Source organism: Clarias gariepinus, chromosome 14, assembly GCF_024256425.1.
Source record: "Clarias gariepinus isolate MV-2021 ecotype Netherlands chromosome 14, CGAR_prim_01v2, whole genome shotgun sequence".
NCBI lineage: Eukaryota > Metazoa > Chordata > Actinopteri > Siluriformes > Clariidae > Clarias > Clarias gariepinus.
In genome coordinates, this window is record NC_071113.1 from 18,457,738 (window position 1) to 18,476,924 (window position 19,187).

Consider the following 19,187-nt stretch of genomic DNA (forward strand, 5'->3'; position numbering starts at 1 on the left):
TAATAGCACAGCTGCACAACGTCCAGACACTGCCAAGCGTGTATCACCTGCCTGTTGAGTGTGTGCAGAGAGTGCCAGTGTTTATTAATAGAGAGGTATAGGTGCCAGTTCCTAACTAGTCACATCCAGCTCTCTGGATTTGGGATAATGACAGTGGCCAATTAGCGCTGTGGACGCAGCTTAGCAGGTGGAGGCCATGCAAACAGGCGGGATTCCCCTTTGTCTGCCAGCTGATGGCAGAGCAGACGGCCTCTAATCAGCCAGGAGTGACAGGGCTCCTGAAAGCAATTCTCATGCAGTAATCCTCCCCTCTGAGGACAGCGTGGGAGATAAGTTGGCCGGGTTAATGCACCATGGTCTCTTCTGCAGCCACTGACAGGGCCCTGACAGCCAGACACGGCCACCGTCGCTTGTTTATGCTAATGGCATGTCACGACTGGGCAGATAGAGATGTCGTGGGTGCAGAACAGAGCTGTGTACACTTACATACACAGTCTAGGACCAGCAAAGCTTTGACCTGTTAGCAGCCTCTGGATGGACAAGACTAATCATACCTTTAACAGAAGACAGATCATGTTTGTGAGTGAGCATTGCTCCGGAGGAAATCCAGTGTCGTTGTTATTTCGACGTACTATTATGAATACATAAGACTGTGAATTATCCTATATAATGACCTCTATGTGATCTTTGTGATTCAGAATGATCACTCACTCACTACCGGCACGAGGCAGGGTACATTCAGTACCAGACAGGGTGCTAATCCATCGCAGGGCACACACACATACACTCACACACTCAAATTCAGAATGATATATATGTTAATTTTAAAGGTATTCAACTAAATTTTGTAAAGATTCAGCAGCAATTAAATTCTTAACAGGACTAAGCATTGACAGCAGCAGTGATTAATTCATGCCTAATAAATAAGACTTTAATTTAAAGTTCTATTTCATACTGGCTCTTTACATTATCATGATTAACTATACAGTAAAAGCCTCTGAAGAGAGCAGTCTATTTTAAACTTAAAGCAAAGACTAAACACACATTTCCTGTCTATTTTCACCTTTTAATAAGCCATGTTTGAATTTATCAATCACAAAATAATAACCTATGTAAATCTGTAAAACTCTCCACTTTCCAATGAGCTGACTTTAGGGAAATAATGATTTACCTTATCATCTTTAGCAACAACAAATATGATCTGCTAGAAAAGCTGTGAAAAACTTGACCAGCAGAAATATATTGCTGGATTTGTATATAGTATATTGAGCATTTATAAATGTGTATTCTTGGTGCTGGCAATGGCTAATGGCTGAGGGATCCTTGTCCCTCAGTTCTTGTCCCTCAGGCAGGTCAACAGCTCAGCAGGGAGTTAGGTATGGAAGGCCATTACTTATGTTTGAGAACACAGGGAGGAGCTGAAGAGGTTGGGAGCCATGAATCAAGGGCGAGCAGCCATCACACAGAGATTGATGAAAAGCCAACGCATGGTTAAGTCTGATTTCATTTACAAGCACAATTTTACTGGAGGTGTGTGCATGGATGCACGTGAGCTGAGGGGACAAACAACATACCTCAGGGCTGCGATTTAATAAAACAAATACTTGTAATAAATAATGGCACGATGACTTTGATGGAATGCTAGTAGGACTGCCTTGATCATTGATGCAAAAAAAAAAAAAAAGCTGCAGGTCCTCTTTTTGGCACCTGCATCTGAGGTCACACACTATGTGTTTATGGGATGCAGAGATGCATGGCATAAATTAGTTATCATATACGCTTTAATTCTTTGTAGTTATTAATGCATTGAATAAGATAGAGAATGCATTGCCTGTCAAACACACTCATGGGAAGGTGTGTGAAAAGCATTTTAAATCATCACAGGGTGTTGAATTATAGCTTTTCTACATGGATTACTATCCAATATTTATGTGACATTAGCATGTAATACAAGAAAACATAAAAAAAAATAATTAATTAGATAATGTTCCCTGTAATTCATATATCAGTCGGGATAAGGTGGTACTTTGGGAAATTCTGCTTTAGTGACGTATGGGTTTTATGTGAATCACCCTTATCTAGTTAGGAAAAAGATTTAAAACCAAAATATGAGCAAAATCATGCATAACTGTTATTTTATGCTTTTACACTATACTATGATTTAGTAAAAGTTTGATGACCTGATTTGATGACCAGGTTTTGAACACCTGAAAGATATTGGTTTAGAGGTTCAAATGAGTAAAATAACATGTGCTTGAGGATTTTTCCATAAATTAATTTAGCAAACATTGTATTAATTGTTATTTATATCATTAATATAATATTTCCTATAATATTTTCCTGTTATATGTGATCAATCAGATCAAATCAGATATTAATTCACATTTTGGTAATTTGACCTATGCATATTTTTAGATTTCTGGTGTAATAAGCTTCAAGTTTATTACTGTATCATGTCCAGTTGCTGAGATATGGCCAGTGCAGTTTTGTTTATGATAAGTGCCTTGAGGGGAAACCTCCAAAATATATGTCAAAATAGAATATTTAAAGAGGATCATGTGATGTAGTCAGAAAGAGGGAACCCTCAGTCTCATTTCGACACCAGGATTTCCTTGCTTATTTTTTTATTTGCTGAAGTACGTTTCAACAAGGACAAAATTATACCATTCATATGGATAATGTAGTGGTACTCCATCAATAATTTATTTAAATTTGTGACACAACAGGACTATTAGAGGTGAAGTAATTGTACGGACATCACATGGGTCCAAAAATGCGGATTTTGAAGGGAATAAATGATTTTTTTTGTAGAAAAACTTATGTCCATCAATGGTGTTGCTTCCATGTCTCTCAGATTAGTACTGGTAGTTTCTAGATGGCTTCACTACAACTAACTGAAGATCTTTAAAAAAATTTAAAGGATTATTTAATTACCTTAAAAATGTGTTTAAAATCCAATCTATTGAACTGTGGCAACTAAGGATAATAGACAAATAAGTAAGACTTTATTATGAATATTGATCTAGAATAGACCATAGCAAATAAAAATGATCAAAATTTTGCATAAAACTATGACTAAATATTACCATAACAAAGGTTTATGAATAAATATTACCATTACAAAATTATGACTAAATATTACCATCACAAAGGTTTCATAAGATACTGTGGTTGCATTCACACTTTCCTCTAATAACTCAATTCAACATTGAAACGTTAAATCACTCATGCCAATATCACTTTTTTATGTGCAGATTATCCCATAGACCTTCAATTTTATTAGAAAATCATGGCATTTATTTATTAATTTATTAATTTATTAATTTATTTATTTAATTACAAGAGCTGTTTAATTTGTTATTGTGGCTAAAGATACTGTTGGTCAATATGGTTTATAGATCTTTTGTTTGAGCTGAAGACATGCTTGGGAGTGTTATAAATCCTCAGTTAAAACCTTGGTAAATGTCATGTCAGTACAGGATGAGAAGTTCCTGAGTAGATAGATCGTAGCATGGAGCTATGGGATAGCCTCAGTACTTGGTGCATCCTATACCACTCCACATCCCCATGGCCCAAATGTGTGCATGATCTGCTCCAGCCTTCCGCTCTAATTTTATAATAATGATATTTGCCCAGGACGCCCTCTGCTTGCACAGTGTAATTACTTACATTTTATATGATGTCCATTATTGGAATTCGATGCCGATAAGAGTGCCCCATTAGAGCTTGTTATTATCACAGCTTGCTTTTTGCAACACTGTCATTATTATTTTACACTCTGTGGACTGGCAGGGTTTATGGCTATGCTGGAGAGTCAGTGTGATCCAGAGCCCTGTTGTTTGAGGAGTTGAGCTGCATGTGCACGGATGGCTAGCTGTGCCAGCTAGTTTCCATGTGAACATAAATGAAGGGCATTTGTATTACCTGTCAGTGCATTCGAGTTCTATAGCAGTAAATGCATTTTTTTATTTAATCCTTTATAAAATCCTTTAAGTAGCCGTTTAAATAGGGCTATAAAATTACAGGTTAAGATTATTCTGCAGTATGACCACCTGTGATTTTATGCACATAATTGGTGCAATTTCACATAATGTACACAAATATGCAATTTAACCAATTTACCCATTTTGTAGTGCATGCTGCTCATTGACAGATTTACATCATCCCTTTGTTGCTGTTGCTGGGAGACTACATCATAAAAATAAGGTTTTGATTATTACTATTAAACAATATATAATAAGGTATTGAATTGAGTTATTATATAATTATACTCACTTGAACTTGTGACAATTTGTTAATATCCATATTATCCCAGTTTTGATTCACAACTATAGTGAAAGTTTCAAAGTACCCTGTGGCATTTCTTTTTCAAATATTGAACGATTTTCAGTAATGTTATCCAGCTAGATTTTGGTCAGTATTATTATTTTTTAAATGTTAGAATTTTTTTTTTTGTGAGTTGTATTTTTCTTTCTTTAAGTAGCTAGCATTTTAAGGCAAGGACCATTTACAGCTAGGCTACTAGATGATAGTTTGTGTTCTCACTTCCCATGTTTTCCCAACCTGAAAACAGCTACTACTTTCCTTTTTCACTTTTTATGACCTGTAGCGATTGAAACATTAGTGGTCATAAATAATTAGCAGGAGCTTACAAGCCTGAAGAGAACATTGCCCAAGGCATATGTATCAGCAGTAAAAAAAATAAAATTCAAACCTTTGCCAGGAGGTGAATAGGGTTTTTCACAAGGTAATGACACAAAACCTACACTTAGGTTAATACAGATATTGCTGCTCAAAAACCTTGCAAACTCATATGTCAGCGTAAAAAATACCCAGTCATAAACACACCAACAAACCAACAAACATTTATAACCATATTGTGTCCAAAATTCTTACTAAACAATTCCAACTTGAGTTTGTTTTATGAAATGCCAAAAAAAAAAAAGAAAAAAAGAATGTAATTCAATACCTCTTCTTGTCAGCCAAAGTGCTTATGGGTAGGGGAAAGACCTTAACTTTGACTCTTTTCAGGTTTTAAATATAAAAGTTTGTAATAAATGAGGGACTTCGGGTGCTCTGTAATCTCTGATCATCAACAACTGCAACAATGTTTTTTTTTTTTTAACAGTACCTGCGGAAACCTTAAAGAAGAAGAAGAAAAAGAAGACGAAGAAGCCTTGTCACCCCGAAGCTCTGCACGAAGGTAATCTGTAATCGGATGCTGCATTGACAAAGTGCTTTAAGGCATGTTTCTTCATCTCAGCTTCAATGCCATCATGGACACGTTGTGTGGGACGGAAAGCATGATTAAATGGATACACTTGGACAATGCACATAACTGCAATGTAAAAAAATAATAATAATGTTTTGATTTTATTTGATTTTATTCTGTCAATACCATATACTGTATAAGTCATGGTTACATACCTGAGAAAAACTAGTATGCTATGTTTTTATTTAATTGTACTTTATTATGTAACATAGAATTTATTATTCAAACTTGGTAATATGGAAGCATATTTAATGGATGCACTTTTATATACAGTGTCTTTAGATTATTCACATTAATACACTAGAGTGTATCACAGTATTTAGTGCATATGTACTTATTGTAGGTTTACAGTTCCTCTCCATTTGTAAGTACCTTACAATTTGTAAATCAATCAACCTATCTATCTATCTATCTATCTATCTATCTATCTATCTATCTATCTATCTATCTATCTATCTATCTATCTATCTATCTATCTATCTATCTATAAGTGCTGTTGTATATCTAAGTGCTGTGGAACAAATGATATGGCCTAATGTTGTTTTCATAATATTAATACTTCTGATTTCCTTATCCAATTACCAAGTGAATGAGTTTCATGAAGCATTGAAACCTAAACTTAACAATCACTGAATACATTTAACTGAATCTTAACATGTAAATGATACTATGGTAAGTTTGTGATTTCAACAGACGATTATGTCACGACTATTACCTGTTATATTCACTGTGTATGGTATTAAACAGGGGTTTAAAACAATAGAGGTCTGCACACAGGCATTTAAATCTGATCAGTTGCATGCAGAGCCTGTTTATGGTAGTCTAATTTATTCATAAGAATGTTAGTAAAACTCTAGTGAACAAAGTTACACTGTTTTCTTCTTTGGCTATAATAAAGAGGTCCTGGTGTAATAATGGTGTTAAAGCTGCCACTGATGAATAACTGGGGTCAGGATGCTATTTTGAGTTGTCCATGGTGATATTTTGATTTATTTTGAATATCTTCATGTGGTTCTCAGTTGATTTTCCACACATCGGTAGATGAAGCGTGAAGTCAGAACTAATGTCAAAAAAGAATAAAAAGAAAGTGAGTGGGAAGGAAACAGAGAGAGAGAGAGAAAGAGAGTGAGAGAGAGAGAGGAAGAGAGAGAACTTGCTCTCTGTTGAGTTCAAGAGAGACAGTGTGTACTGGACAAGACAAGTGAACAGTCGAGGTTCAGAGGAGTCTGATTGTATCACCTTATAACCTGATATCCACTTAAAGTAAATCAAACAGTGCTGTTCAGCAGAGACAGTCAGTCTGTCGTGCCTTGACTGGGGTGGGAGGGGGGTCAGGGGGTGTCTTTTTTGAAACAGCCTTTAATCCAGTACTTGAATACACATCAAGCTTTGAAACCCTTTACACTTGACTGTACAAATCACTTCAATCTGGTTATGTGAAGCCAAATTGTTAAATTGCTTTCCAAAATGGATGAGGAAAATTTTGAGGAATGAGGAATTTCTCATTTTAAATTAACCAAACCATTCCCAGTATTTGGTTTACTATTTGGTTGGTTAACAGGAAAAAATTAAAAATATCACCTCTCTTAGTGGTCTCATGCTCTGACTTTCATGAAAGCAGCATTAAAGTTGCCCATGATAAAAAATTAATGGGATTAAGATTGAGAATGAATGGTGCTTCCCAAATGATTGCAGATATATCATATTTGTTTAGGTACATTTTAACATTTATATTGTACTGTATGACTATATAGTACAATAAAGATTCATAGATTGTCTCAATAAGAATAGAGATGTGCCCCAGTATGTTGAAGGATGCAATCAAATCAATGCAGAACAAGAGGATTTTAGTTTCATGTGGGAACTGCCTGGTCAGACCTATAGTAAGTTAAAATAAACAGATTAGAAAATATTGCAGCCAAATGAAACTAAAATAATAAAAGCATAGGTGAGACAGCACTGTACACATCTCACAATTTATATCATATAAGGAATTATCACATATGCCTTTTTCTGGGCTTTTAAGGGTTTATTTAGGCATAATGTACAGTTTAATTTTTATCTTTTTATTTAAAAAAAATCAGGTTTAGAATGCACCCACTATCAGTTTATATATCTAAATAAGCATATGAATATTTTGCATACTAAGCAAATATACAGTAGATAACAGAGCAGATTCAGATACCATGTGTATAGAGGAACACGTAAGGGTTAGATCCAAGGTAAACCGAACATTTCTTACCGCATATTCATTTACGGTAGAACGAAACAGTGTGTGTGTGTGTGTGTGTGTGTGTGTGTGTGTGTGTGTGTGTGTGTGTGTGTTTGCACAAAATTAAATATCTCTGCCCCAGAGGCTTGTGTCTAGCTCAGTCTCAGATGAAATGGCAAATGGCTTTAAAGCCAATCTCAGTTTTTATGAGTTGTTGAGGCTTTGTCTGTTTTCCCTCATTCTGTAACATTAAAAGGAAAAATGAAGGTATTGATTTTGTGTCTGTTTCTCTCTGTTTGGAATATTAACATGGACACTGAGGTCTTGCACACAGCCCTTTTTCTGATTGCCAGTGACAGTTGATGTGTAACTGTGCAACTACAGCAACTCAAAATTTTCAGATGGAGGTTCACAAAGCCATGAGGTTAAAATAGTTTTGCTTGTAATACAGCATTTTAAGATAGGCTGTTACTGCCCCCTTCATGACAATAATGTATTTGAACCTGATCTATTTAAAGAACATTTCAGCAAATTGTTTTCCTGCAGTCCCAGGATTCAATATTTTGACACTGAATTCACCACACTGACTACTGGTTGCATTTGCAGAATGCACTTGTAGAAGTGTAATGATTTATTGTCTCAATAGCAAGTGTCTCCTAGAAAAGCATGGGCTCCTTGTTTAGTCTGGTACCCCCTAGGTTTTCTCCCTCATGTCTTCTGGCATGATATTATTGGGATTGTTGTTGGCATTGTTGCCTCTGATTTTCTCATTATGAGTCTAAATTTACATCTGGATTTCTGTACAGATGCTTAATGACCTCATCTATTGGGAAAAGTGCTTCGAAAATGGAAAACAAATGCTGACATTTTTGTTATATTCAGACACTGATGAACTGCCATCGAGTGCAGGAGCCTTGAGCAAGTAAATGTAGAACTGAGGTGCTAATACAGTAGATGTACTGTAAAGGCTCATGTTTCTAATAAGATCACCTGCTATGCATATATAATGTCATCTAATTTTCATGGGTAATAATATGTTACACATAACAGTGTATTTAGACCTTGTGCACAGGAGTGTGAACTGTTTACTGTCGATCATCTGGCAATGCCCTGTGCATTTCAAGCAATCGATTGTGAAAAATGGCAATTGTAAAAAATTCAGTCATGTTGCTTGTCCAAGAAATGCGCATGCATATAATGCCAAAAACTCAATTGTGTAAAATGAAGTATGATGTATCTTAATGTGAACTTTTATAAAGCTTTGGCTTTTGAAAAAGTGCTAAAACTACCAACAAAAGAAAATCTTAACATGCAGAGTGTGGCATGAAAAGTCTGTCACAAGGAGTACTCGTAAATATGAAATACTACAATGTCACTGTGTTTCTGGTTTGAAAGCTGTTTTGTGTTTATAACATATCCTAGTTTATATATATATATATATATATATATATATATATATATATATATATATATATATATATATATATATATATATATATATATGCACTCCATGTGTAGTAATATTAAATAATGGAGGGATTGATTTTCAGAAAACACAATGAGTGAATGAACCATTGTACTGTGTGAACTGTAAAAAAAAAAAAAAAAAAAAAAAAGTGCCTCAACATAAAAAGGTTTAGCAACATGTTGCACAGCTTTTTTTAATTAACTAAATTTTAGATGGAATATGCTGGCCAAACAAAATATTTTGCATTGCTATTTAGTTGACAAAACGTTTACCCAGTGTAAAATCTTAAATTGACTTAACTTGTATCTTAAATATTTAAGTCAGCTCAGATAGTATTGGTTGTATAAGTATATTTGTCTTTGATTGACTCAAATTTTTCATCTACTCAAAAAGGTCAACTTTCTTCCAATGTAGCCAATTGATGTAGTTGGTTTAGGCTGGTATAAAAACAAGTTGGCCTAACAATACCCAACCAGCCTGAACCAACTACATCAATTGGCTACAATGGAAGAAAATTCCATCAATTGAAACACATAAACATTACTATAATATAATGTATATTATATATACATAATTTATCAATTAAAACACATGAATATTACTTTAAAAAAAACTTTATTCTTCCAAAATTAGTCAAAGTTAAAACAGTGATCTTCATAAAACAGGGGAATGCACATTCTATTTTGCTTAAAGGTCAGTAAAATACCTGGATAACACCAGATGCTTATCAAACTCTTACTGATTCTTTTGCTGTATATATTCTTTATATTCTTATCTGTTTTCATACAATCAAATTTTTTAGCTTATTCAGTTTGTGTCTCCAAAGTTTTCAAGAACACAATGTTATCTGTTGTCCCAACAAATACCACTGTAACAAGTCAATACAACAATACAATATTAATTCATTCAACATTTATTTAGTAGGATTTTTTACATTGTGGTTAAGCCAATTATTAAGTGATTATTGATTGGTTTACTCAAACCAATTATCAATAATAGGATGTTTACTGACTCCCATCACTAGGGTAAAAGCATTTCATTGGTGCCACTGTGACATTTACCAGTTGTACTGTAAGTGCTGCTGTTGTTATGTTATTTAATATAATATTCACAATATAAGTGACAAATGCTGATATTATTTCATAGGGTAAATAATATAGTAACATATTACAGACACGGCCATGATTATTTCTCCTCAGCCTTACCTTTTCTTTTTAGACTGCTGTATCCTTCAGTCTGCTCTATAACAGAAATGATGCTTGAAGAAATAAAGCTAGGTAAGAGTGAAGGGCAGAGTAGCAAGTGCAAAATATTAAAAGAAATAATAACCCAGACTTTGGCTGGAGGTCACTTTGAAATCTCCCCAAGCAGTTGTTCCAAAGCTGTATATCTTTTTCTTTAAAAACACCCTTGAGATGAGCACCACAAAGGTTACAATGTTAAGGCAGCCAGTATTAATGGTGAGTCTGCTAAACTGAACTGTATTCTCAGGGTTAAAACCTCCCTGAGTGACCATGGAATGCAACGTTTGAGAAAAATATGTGACTCTGAGCCTTACATCTCTACACAATCTATATGAGGCCTTATCAAGGTGAGGGCTGCCACAAATGCCAACCATTTTAAGTGATTTTTGGGTCCTGTCAAAAGCCCCTGCAAGTTTTTTTTCATGCTTTCTCTTTTTGATTTCTATCATACTTTCTTTTGCTGTTATAAATTGTTTTTAGAAAGTAGGATTTCAAAATTCCTAGTTATTTGTCTCTGCGACCGCCCACTATCAGATTGACCAACAATCCAGGTTCAGAAATTAGAAATTTCTTTGAAATTGTCACTTCTTGGCAAGTTAAAAAATTCCAATCTGATCTGAAGACAATAAATAGTAATCATAAGCATACATTTTATTATAAAACTATGGTTACTTTTTGCATGTCTGTGTATCCTGGAGTTTTTTTGTAACAAATAAAAATGTTACTAAGTTGAGATTAAAGGTTTTCATTCATGGTCATCACAAACAATATGCTATGTATTTATTTTTCAGCTTCGCTAGCCTTTGATTTGTCAGCAGATGAAATATACATTCAGTAGTAAATAAACAATAAATGTATTTTTACTCAAGTAGATTTGTGCAGAAAACTGGAGTAGTTGCAGATTTCAGTAGTCTGCTGCCCTCATCATGCTTTTAGAAATACAATACTGCTTTTTTTTAACAGCACACCAGGCTGTTAATACACAGGTATTAACATTTATTTTCTACATTCTTAGACAAAAGGTTCCAGCTCACACTTAAAAGCTACTTTAGTCTCCCAAAAGTTTCTACATATGGTAGAAATAACACCAAAAAGTTTCATTTGAACTTCTAAAGGAACTTCATTAAGAAGCTACACACATTAAATATCCAAAAAAGATGCACAAGAACTTCTCTCTGTGTGGTTCTGCAGCACAGCAAAGTATGAGCATGTTATGTAAGAAATAAAAAATCAGTTCAGTTCAGTTCGCAAACGATTTGAGCAGCTATACAACATAAAAAATCAAGCACATGAGCAAAATTATGTAAACTGTAGAAGAAATTGATACCAAGGTGAAAATAAAATACTATTATCATGTAGTAAGAGCTGGTGAGACACATGGATTTATGTGCTAGCACTACTAATAGCTGCAGTTTAAATGGCTATACTGTATTTATTCGTTATTTAAAAAATAAAATAAAAATGTCGAAGGTATAGGTTTTTAGGTGTTGTGGTGGGAATAGCAGTAGTTTTATAGCATGTTCTTGACAGCTGTACACAAAGGCTGTGTGCTCTGATTATGTGATTTGATCGCACCATTGCGATTTGATTAATTAGGTTAAGCCATGAATATTTTATCTTACTTTTTATGATTACTTTTTTAAAAACATATGAAAGCAGTCACTTTGAGAGTTATTCAGGATTGTATTATTGTATAACCGTTGCATACAGCATTACCGTTCAATAACTAGCTTTCTTGTGCATTTATCATTACTCACTCATATGCAGAGCAGAGATGTTCTCAAAAATACTGCAATGTAACACTAAATATTGCTTCAAAACTTACCCACTGTTTGTGTTTTCTGTAAGAATATGGCATGGATAAATAATTACTTTCTTGTGCTGCCAGGAATATTTGAATCATACTTTTTAAAGGGTAGTCCTGAGACTGGAGAAATATCACATTTTTTCTTGTTAGTATTCAGTAAATATGTTGAAATAGTCTGGACTAAATTGCATGATTCTATGAAATATTTAAAAAGAAACATTTCTCTCTAGGAGCTTATTAGTGATATGGGACTGTTGGGTCTGTGTGCTTCTGTCACAAACTTTACTCTCTATGTATTCTAATGTAGGAAAAATACAATCAATGCTATTTACCTGATTATGAAAATAGCCTGCTGATTTTCGAACATCTAGACATGCTGGTGTTTATTTTGTGGTAACATATTACAGTCCTAACAAGGAAATACTTATGCATGTTTTTTGTTCCATAGGGATGCAGTAATAGACTTGAGTAAATTTTTAATATACGTAACTGTATGACCTTATAGTAAATACAAAAAAACGATGATTTTTAATTGTGAGAGAAGATACTTTGATGAAAAGCATACTGAGTATATAATTTCTTTTCACAAGGCTTCTCACAGTATATGTTAAATTGAATAGAAGACTTTTTTTTGCATCAGTAATAACTCATCCTTCTTCTTCCCACATGACATAAATCCTTCTCATTTATTCATTTCATACATTCATTCATTCATTCTTTCATTCATTCTGTAGTCCAACACAAGATTGCATTGGCCACAGTTAAAGTCTTACTGACCAAGCACAGAGACAGATAATGTATCAAATTACTGTGAAACTGTCCTTCTGGGAGGGATCTAGCCCTGAACACAGCCACACTGGACTTTTTAACTGTGACACCAGCTCATTAGATCACAGAGGTCATCTGCCCCCTGCTCATTTAGCAAGCAGGCCACCAATAATGGACACTTTGGCCATCATTGGGATGGAGCAGCATGTCAAAGCAGTCCTGGACTCCAATTTGAAAAGATTCTGAAAGCTCCAATGGGAATCTGTACTCTGTTTAAGCTCTGTTTGTCTGTTAACCTTCAAGGGTCACTTATTTTATTTATTTATTTATTTAATTTTGATAAAAAAGCAATCTCTTGGCTTTGTTTTATTAGTGTTTTCCAAACTTCCAATTTAAGTGAAGAATGGGACTTTATCATTAATACATTTTCTTTTAAGCATCCAAGAAACAATTTGTGTATAAATGCTTCACGACCAAAAGTGAATTTTAGAAAACTGCTGTGTAGTTTTGAGAGAGTCTGTACTAGGAAGAAATATAATAAAAAATAATATTATACTATTTATATATATACAGACATATTTATATTTCATTCTTGATAACCTACTCAGGGTCATTTTTTTCATAAGAAGTCCTTTAAAAATGATTCAGTCAATATAAACTGACATCTATCATGCTGTTGCTGTTTTTAAATGTCTGGCCTTCAAATAAATGAGCTTCAGTGTGGGGCATTATGCATCTTTCATGTATACGCTCAAGAGACATTTGTTCAGTGGAAAAGCACCCCAAGTTGAAGCACTCCAGGCACCTGTGATTGATTTTCTCTTGTGTGGCTTTGAAGCAAAGCTGATGGCTTTTTCTACTCACCAAACGTAAAACCAGATTCACAGGACAGCAGTGATCATTGTGTCTGCTTGAATATTATCTTCGGTTTTCTTCAAGGCAAACGGAAATATGTCTTTCAGCTTCCATAACCATGTATGTAATTCTATAAATATTCCACATACTGTAGGATATGGGACATGTTGGACACAAATAATGATGTTTTATATAACTTTGAATAACTGAATTGTAATGAGAGGTTAAGTGAGGTGCCAATTTTTTAAAAAAAATTGGGTTTGTTTCCATGTTGCTAGGTAGATTTTATTATTTTCAGGAATTTACAAGAGGTATCTTAGTATTAAAAAGGTTTGTTCATATATTGAACTTAATACAAAAATTATGCTGTGCAGAATTGAAAGAATTTTAACTCTATTTCTGTTGTTTTTTTGTTTTTAGAGAAATTATACATGTTGTGAGTTGTAAGAGCACAAATACAGTATGTTCCCTGTAAGGTTTAATTTTTTCCGTAAGGTTTGACATATCTGACTATTGCCATGTTTCCCCTGCATTCTAAATCACCTATTATTACATGCACTTGATGCAACACATGCTTCAGACACACTTAATACAGCAAAATTAATCACAGAATGGTACAAAATAACTCTTGAAGAATTACACTTATTTTTTTATTTTTTTTTTAAATGGCACAGGGAAATTATTATTGCCTCAAGCTGCCAAAAATTTAAAAGACAGTTCCTAAAGAACAATCCTGGGACTGGAGGAATATCATGGCTTTCTTGTTAGTATTCAGAAGGTACATTGAAATGCTCTTGACTAAATTGGGTGATTCTATGAAATATTTAAAAAGAAATGCATTCCTCTCCAGCAGCCTGTAATTAGTGTGATATGTGACTGTTGGGTCTGTGTGCTTCTGTCTTGCTATTCAGTAACTGCACTCTTCATATTCTTATTATGACATATCATAACAGTGTTTTGCTACAAGGCACCGAAATATTTTTTTTCAATATGTTACATTTGGCTTAAAGAGCATTCCATGATTAAATTGATCAATGACTGGTAAATTTTAGTTAACATTCACAAACCCCTCTGTAAGAGAAAAAAATGAGCTAGCAACAATTTATTGAATAAAAATGGAATATTTATTTTGCCACAAATGCAAATATGAGAATGATTTATTTGTTTCATTGAGCAGGTAAACATTTGGAAAGAGTTAGTGCTTGTAAATTGATGTGCATATAAATTCACAAGATTTCATTTTGTTAGTTAAAAAGATCAGTATAAATAATCAGCCAGTATGGTCTAGTTTCAGTTGTGGCTATTTTACCGCTTATGAAATTATATTTAAGAAAATGAAATACTTTGTGATCTGATATAATCTCAATATATGCCTTGCTCAATTATTTAATATTTTATCAATTAACTGTTTATTTTGTATAATCTATTTGCATCTAACTTCCTGTGACTTTAAATTCTTCATGACTTATGCCACCTGAAAACAAAAGCTGCACATATCGTAGCAAATTGCTGGTGCTATAAGTATAAAAGTAAATACTATTAAATTAGTTTCTCCTACTTTGACAGAAGTAAAGGAAGGTACTGTACTAAAAGTACCTAAAATAATTTTAGAATAAAACATCAAGACTATAAATCAAAGAATGAGGGAGGAATCAACCTGCAACAATATGAAACTCTGTTTCTGAAGTGTTTTGTAGTAATCATGTGCTAAGGATCAAGTTGTGAAAAGTAAACTGTTTTTATACCCACCTTTTGACTGAGAAGCTAGGATCTCTCAGCAACCCTAGGGCATCCTCTCCTTTGTTGTACCATGCTGCAGTTTAACACTGACCCATTCACTGTGAGGAGCTCTGTCTTTTTGACAGTGATAGATTTGGTGCATGTTCCAAGCAAGAAGTCTTATCAGAGTTACCTTTCAAAAGCAACAGCACTCAATAAGACAAATGATCATGAATCAAAAGCATCTTCACATAGCGACTGAGAGTTTGATGTCACTGGGGGCTGCAAAGTGATTATCTATATTTGTCGCATACAACCTGTTGAACCATCTGTTTCAGAGGTTAGTACAAGATTATTCTGTTCTCTCATATGGAGTTGGGATTTCTCCTATAGGTCTCCTCAACATTCTGTTCTCTGGGTTTTGTAGGATATTATGTAGGATTATATAATAATTTATATTACATGTTAGTTTATAATAAGAATCACATTACAATAAAGATGTGGTATTATTTATTTTGTTTCTGCTATAGAAGGAACACTGGACCTTTTGGATTAGTTTAATGTCATTTAAATCCAAAATCAGAGACCTGATTTCAGCCTCAGTCTCACTGCTGGAAGGACTGTACTTCACTTATTCTCATAAAGTAAACTGGTGAGACAGGATTGAATCATTCAGCATCATGTCTGAAGATGGTAGGCACCAAAGAAGATTCCAAGATATTTCACTTAACCACTTTGAAGTGAAGTAATTGTTTTTGCTTCATACTCATTGTTTTTTTTAATTGGAGGCAGTTTGGTCAATGAAGTTTGCACAAGGTTCAACACAAGGTTCTACAACACAAAACACTGAAAGCTCATGTCATTAAATCAGCATATTAACTAATTCTTAAAGACCAATAATAATTTTTTTTTTTAAATGTTGTAAAATGTACCACCATGTTACACATGGGCTGGAGTAGATATTGCATATTTGCTCAACCAATATTAACTGGATTAATCAAATAAATTGGAAACAAAAGAGGAAAGCTGTTATTCTATAGGTTATCTAATAAAAAACATCAACAATAAACTGAAATATTCAGACAATATAAAAATAAAAATGAAAAAAGTTTAGGGCAGTTCCAGCATTATGGATGACATTTGTACAGTACAGTACAGTATATAGATTAAAGAATAATCATCAGCACGCATAAACTGGTTAAAATGATGAGTCATACAGTAGGTTATTGACATTTTATAGCTGGTATGCTAATTGACTCTAGATTGTCTATTGTGTACAAAGCATTATTAAAAATTTACAGCAACATTAAAAAAAAATTAAGGTGCCATAAGACTGCTTTTTTTTGGTCATGATCTACATAAGCATATCCAGCAAATATATATTCACATATATGATCATATTTTTATATATCATTACAAAATGCAACAAAATCTTTGGTATTATGTTTTCCTGTCCTACAAAACAGTAACAGGTTAAACTATTACAGTGGGTTTCAAGCAACATGCTATTTTGAAGGTATTGAATAATCAATACAGTCATTTAAATTAATTAGCCTTGTGAGGATCTTTTAAAGAGTGTCATGACTTATAAACCATCCCTTCTTTTGCACCAGAGTGTTCACATGGCGAAAATCCATACCTAGCTAATACAATCTCATTTCTTTTTCTGCCCTGCCAGTTTAAATAGTCTATATTGAATTAACTCCATAAAAAACAGAAATCGATCTTTCCGTTGCCCATCTTGATACTGCTTTTCGCACCACTGAACTCATAATCATCTCTGATCCAGGCATCCAGGCTTAGGGCCAGAAAAAAAAAAAAAAAAAAAAACTTTGGCTACACAGTCACAGTTATATGTGGCACTTTTCTTTTCCCATACTGCCACAGACTTATAGTTCTATCTGAATGGCTATTCTGTGTATCCTTGATTGACCTTTCAGTAGAGTGCACTAACTAATTTCAGGGATCTCATTTATCAGCCACACAATGCAGTACAGAGTAAGTGGAACTGTGTAGCATAGAATATAAATCAGTGATTTGGGTTCTTTTAATATATATATATATATATATATATATATATATATTGCAGCAAGTTAAAACTTATTGCCCTATTAGTTTACAGTGACTAAAACACACTAATATATAATGTCCACTAGTTAGTGGGTCTCATTAACCATGTTTCATTCAAGCTCTTTTTGTACAATGTCAATAGTGGGCTTTTTAATAAATCAGAGCATCATGGTGGATAACAGAGGCACAGTGGAGAAAAAATTAAAACACACACTTGTGAATTGATGCTGACAGTCAGTGCTGGAGGGGTATTTGATGTGGATGAAATATTCCTGTGACTGAGAAACAGAACGCCTGAATCAAAGCAAACAAGAATAATGGAGCGGGGAATGACACATTCATTATTCATGATGGAGCTTTTGCGATACATTTATTTTTCCATTTACTCATTTATTATTTTTTATTTATCATCGGATCTTGTGCTGTAAGCAGAAGAGTGGTTGCATCTCAGTTTAAACTGTGTATCCTAAATGTCATATACTATGGACTAGATCAGCATTTAAAAATCCCTTAGTTTAGATGTTTAAATCTACATGAAACACATGTAGTTTTGATTCTTTCTTCTTACTAATTTTAAATTTTATTATAAAAGAAATTATGAATTTTGTAATAAGTACCTTCAGAAGTCTGGCCTCTTGTTTTTCCTGACGGACGCTGGGAGCAGCATTGTGACTGTGAAGTAGCTTTGCATAAACAAGTACATTCCTTTATCACAATGGAGATTAATTTGAATGTGTACAAGTCACAGACTCTCTTTCTTTTTTTAAAATTTATGTATTGCTTTCCAGTGGCATAAAATTGCCCAAATTTGATGAAAAATGTGCACCCACTCAATCTTTTATGCATCAGTCATATGGGAGCCATCAGACGAACATAAATTAGAGAAATGCATGGTGAAGGCCTCATTTATAAAAGCAAAAATAATCACAAAACAGTCAGCCCTCAGGGATCTCAAACACAATTTCCATTTGCTTCATATCCTTCATTTTTCTCTTCTGTCACTTTCTGTACCTGGTCCCCCTCATCTGGGGACAATCATTAGACTAATTAGCAGGTAATCAATGTTTAATTAAAATGTGGTTGTTAATGAAAATGACTGGTGGTGCAATTTAAAGTCGACATTTTCTGTCCCTGCATTCTGTTTTTTATAGCCAAGACTAATACTGAACAGTACAGTTTTTTAAAGTTGGTAGAAGAGTAAGTATAGGTAGCTTTTTGGAAAATCCTATTAAAATAATACTTAAATTTTATTTGCAAAGCAATTTTACGAGGAAGGCTATTCATGAAAAGTGGTTAATTTTACACAATCTATTTTAGTACTATGGTTTGGGTCCTGCATCATTTCCAACATCTATCCATCCATCCACCCATCTTCTATACTGTGTATCCTATACAGGGTTGCAGAAAGCCTGTGAGCTTATTCCAGCAAATTTTGGCACAAAGCGAGGTACACCCTGTTTAGGGTGCCAATCCATCGCAGGGCAGACATGCCGACACACTCACACTTACACACTCATTGAGAACACTGATTAGCCCAATCTGCATGTTTTTGAACTGTGGGAGGAAACCTACAGTAAGTTCCCAGAGGAAACACACCAAGGACAAGGAGAACATGTAAATTCCACGAACACAGACCCGGAGCAGGAATTGAACCCTCGACCCTGGAGGGGCAAGCCAGCCAGCCAACGCTAAGCCACTGTAATTTGCAACAAGCTTGATCAATTTTAAATAAATAATTCAAGAACTTCAAGATGTTTGTGTTTTTGAAAATT